This window comes from Penaeus vannamei, chromosome 8, assembly GCF_042767895.1.
Source record: "Penaeus vannamei isolate JL-2024 chromosome 8, ASM4276789v1, whole genome shotgun sequence".
Lineage (NCBI taxonomy): Eukaryota > Metazoa > Arthropoda > Malacostraca > Decapoda > Penaeidae > Penaeus > Penaeus vannamei.
The window spans coordinates 32203619-32208211 of record NC_091556.1 but is presented as its reverse complement, the minus strand read 5'-3'; the positions used below and the strand labels follow the sequence as shown (position 1 = coordinate 32208211).

General features: G+C 33.3%; 1 protein-coding gene across 1 annotated transcript in view; it reads right to left on the bottom strand.

The window, feature by feature from the left end:
* Positions 1-277: 277 nt before the first annotated feature.
* Positions 278-4593, bottom strand: part of alpha-Man-Ia (alpha-Mannosidase class I a) — a gene marked incomplete in the record, with an annotated part of 57923 nt that continues 53607 nt past the window's right edge. Inside the window, 1 exon segment of the mRNA XM_070124540.1 lies at positions 278-4593. This exon segment is cut by the window's right edge and continues 191 nt beyond it.

Genomic DNA, 4593 nt, shown 5'->3' with positions numbered 1-4593 from the left:
GGGATAAAATGGGGAAAAGAAACCGTCTGCCCCTTAGGATCCCCATAAGGGGTAGTGGCTAGGCAATTAACCAAGGGAATACCATGCCCATGGCTATTGAAGGCCATTCATGAAGAGAAAAGGGGAGAACAAAAGACAACTAATTTTGCTGAGGCGAGGGCCGAGGCTCAAGGTAGGGGTGATCCCCTACATTGGGCCTCAGTCTCCGTCTCCTAAGCCCTCCCACAGCAAGAATGAGCAGGGCATTGGGAAGAATTTTAAGGATATAGAAATTTCATTTAGCTGTGAATCTTTATTTTGAACTCTAAAAAGATTGACACAGACACACACAAAACAAAGCAACTCCAGAACCTGCAACAGCTATATAGAAGAGGTAATCTTCAATATACACCTCCTACTTGGTTTCCTACACCCCATTAGAATATCTTTAGAAATAACCAGTCTTTGTCTGAAGAAAGAGGTACACTATTCTGCATTATTAGGCAGAAACTTTCACATTTTAGTGAGGAAATAATTTAGACAATCACAAGAGAAAACTAATATTACCCTTGCACAAGAATTTTAACAAGCTAACTGACGTAAGACAACATAATGTAATTAAAGGCAAGTCTTAATGTTCTACAAATGTCAAATTCTTTTTAAAAATCATACATTTTAAATATATGTTGGAAAACATTTTTCTCAAAGTTCTAAGGATTCAAAATTATAAAAATTACTTTGTGGAATAAAAGCCATAGATTCTGCTGCATATAATTCATCATTCATCATGACTTTTACTTCCCTCTTTACACACGTATATATTTACACTAACATGAGTATATACTTAACTATCACTCACACAATTGTTAATCTTGAATACATCACTCATACATTAAAAATCTAAAACTTTTGTACAGAATTCTATTTCAAAACTTTATTAGATTTAAGTAATCGGACGTCTCAAATCAGAAAAATACATGTAATAATTTCATCACCAAAATGTTGCATTTCATGTACTCTTCGTCAGGCAAGCAATGAAAACTTCAGAGCTTGATCAAAATACAACAAAAGTTTATATAAAAAAAGAAAATCTAATTATAAGTATGCAAATACACATCTATCAAATTGCTCTGTGTGTGTATGTGTAATGCGTATGTGTACTGTATATGTGCTCAGAGAAGATAGGGAAAATTCCTTCTGGAAAACTTTCGTAAAGGTGAAGATGGAGGAGAGAAAGGAGAAGTAAAAGTTAGAGGCAAAGATGGTAAGATTTACACATATACCTGTATACATATATACATATACACATATCTACTGAAAAGTTTCTAAGTCTCCCAGTTCATATTACTGGAATAAATCTAAGTGCACAGATACTTTGGATGGTTGGTTTGGCCAGGCTCCCCTAATACTGATACAATGTGCATGATCAGTGTTTTATAGCTTAAGTAACCAGTTCTATAAAATAAAATGATTTAAAACATTTCAGGATCTAGTGAAGTTAACCCTAAATCCAGAAGTGCTGAGCAATACTGATATTATAGTTAAGTTTATGATTCATGACTTAGTTGATATACTTGAAAAGTGGTACAGGAACAAAATCAAATTCTCAGTCATGTGCCCCAAACGCTGAAATAAAACTTGACATGGACATGCAAAATGTATTTACTGGAGTTAAATGTAGGTCATCAACAGAAGCATGCCCTCAGCACTCAATGATCCTTCTGTGGCAGAAAGAGTAACATGTCTTCTTGAATATGTGAGAAGACAGACTCTGATGGAACAAAGTGTCTTCACGGGAGTAACAACACTAGTTCATGCCATCACAGAGGCAACTACTCCTATGAACCTCCAACTGCCACAATAACACTCCAGGTTTCAGGTGATATTTCAGAATCTGACCTGAGGATTCCTTAAAGACAGGTATGCTGTGGATTGCTTGTTTTGTAAGAAGTTATACCTGATCATAAGTTTTACAACTAAAAATCATTCTCATACTATGGATTCTTCTACCCTATCCTACCCCATTAATTAATGTCACACTAATACATCAAAATAAAAAAAAAACTCTTAGGACCTCAACAAGCCAGCTTGTAACCTGCAAGATAATGTTTACAAAAATATCCCATAAACAATCTTTTAACAACAACCTTCATCTCATAGTTTATAACACTTGACCAAAAATTACAATCAAGTATCTCTCTTTTCATTCACATATACAAACATTACGCATTCATCTAAACAATATATGAAGTTATCATGGAGAGATTTTGCTTGACAGTATAACACAGAAACAAAAATTGCTTATATGAAGTAGCCTAATTTTTTTTTTTTTCTTTTTTTTTTTATATCTGCATCTCAATGATAAATACCAAACTAAAGAAAACATGGAATCATAGTATTGGAATTATTCTTATTGCTTAACCATCTCAACCATCAAATCCAAAATCAAAAGCTATCTATAAATAATATCTCCATCTAAATAAAATCACTTTTAAAAAATGCACAGTATTTAAATATGAATTACAAATAAAATGCAAAATGATACAAATTTATATACTACAAAAAATATCCTATGTTAAATATACATATACAAAATATAATTACAGATGCAGTAGAATATTCTGATAATAAAGGGTTACTATTAAGGTTAACAGCATCAAGAATAACGTTACAACTTATTGACTCTCATGGAGACATTGGTACAATAAAGAATTTACCTGTTTATATTTTAGATTACTTCATCCATTATATGCTCTGATGCTTTTAGCTGCATTTTATAGTCTTATATATCCTCTACACAGCATATACAAGTGACATTGATTTTTAATGCATTTTTCGTTATCTTTTTAACAAGACAAGACTGAATTCATACCAATAAACACTGGTACTTTAATCAGCAAGTTTACACTGCTTCCAATTCTACAGAAATTCTCTAAACTTTCTCCACTTTACAATGGATTACTGATAAGCAGTAAATGTGAAAGCAAATGATTGTATGACATACCTAAGGATGTTCACAAAGCTAGATGGTGGATCGCAATCTAACCCTTACAGCACCATAAACACATTATAAGAAATTGAAATATAATAAATAAATCCCAATGCACCAGGAAAATTCCATTTCCTTTCTATACAACATTCCCTTGTATAATATCAATGGAGTATCAAGTTCCATAAAACAATATTATCAGTATATTCTACAGCATTTATATACTGTTCTTATGTACACACACACAGACACATGCACCAACGTATTGTTGAAAAGAGCCGACAGTGATTATAACTTTTGGTTGAGCTCTGTACACTTTGCAATATCAGCAATCAGGACTCTTTATCAAATGAACAATATAATAAAGGCATGTAAAACCTAAAAGAGGTTTCAGGTTTCTTAAGCCTTCTACTAACACAAGCTTGAGTCTTTTATCACTGATTTTGCAATTCTCACAGTCAACAGTAATGGACAGGGCAGAGCTTGTGGGATTCATACCTCTTGCAACAAACAATTTTTTTTTTTTTTTTTTTCTTCTTTTTTCATACAATTAACCCCTTGGATCCAGTTGCATCAAGCCAATCACATGACCGAAAATACGGCCATTAGGTTACGCAAGTGTCCAATCTGCCGGGCATGCAGCATGTAGGCCATGCGAACATGAATACTCACGTGCAGTGCCACTTGTCCATGCCTCCCCTTTGCAAAATTATTTTGTATAAACATTTTAAAAGTTTTTTTGCCATTTTCCAATGTCCATATTTGTCTTTGGATTTGCTTTATCCAAATGGTAATAGACTGTTTTCCTTGCAAACTCCATGTCATCTCTCTTTGTAGCTAATATATAAGTGCAAGAAAAAAAAAATTAACATTTTGTTACTTGTGTCATAGATTTTATTTTTTCATAATATTCAATTTTACATAATATAAAATGGACCGCCGGTCATAGTGGCCAGGAATACAATGCTGAGCGTGGAAATAGTGTCCTCCTTAGAGCTGGTAATCTTCCAGTCATGGCTCACGAACATTACATTCCATACTCATTTATCATCGGGAATAATGCAAAAGCCCCCTTCTAAACGTCAAATTAGTAATCACCCACCAAAGGGTTTGTGCACTCGTGGCGAGTCTTTTCCATCACCCTGGCCTTCACTCATGATGGCAAGTTTGCATCACCAGGCCCATGGCCAAAATTTTGTTCTATGACACAATGTTAACATCACCCGGCCCTCAACCCAATTTTTTTTTGTGACGTGATGGTAACATCACCCGGATCAAAGGGGTTAGAAAACATTTATAAGAAATCTAAGAAAATGGGCCAATACCTCAAATGTCAAATCATGTACTATTTGCACATTTTCTGTTTGCAGATTTCTCTATTCCAATATTTTAAAATTAAGATTATTTTTCAACCATTATAATTTTCTTTACACAAATTATTTTTTATACTATGGCTCCCATTATGATTAAACAAAAGTAGTCATCTTAAAATTGTGAAAATTAGCTAATTCATTAACATGACCAATAACAAAAGGTACCAAAACAGAAAAAAAAATTAATATTCATAAAATTTCTCATTTCAATGTGTCAACACTGTTACAATGCGAATTACCATTTTTTTATAC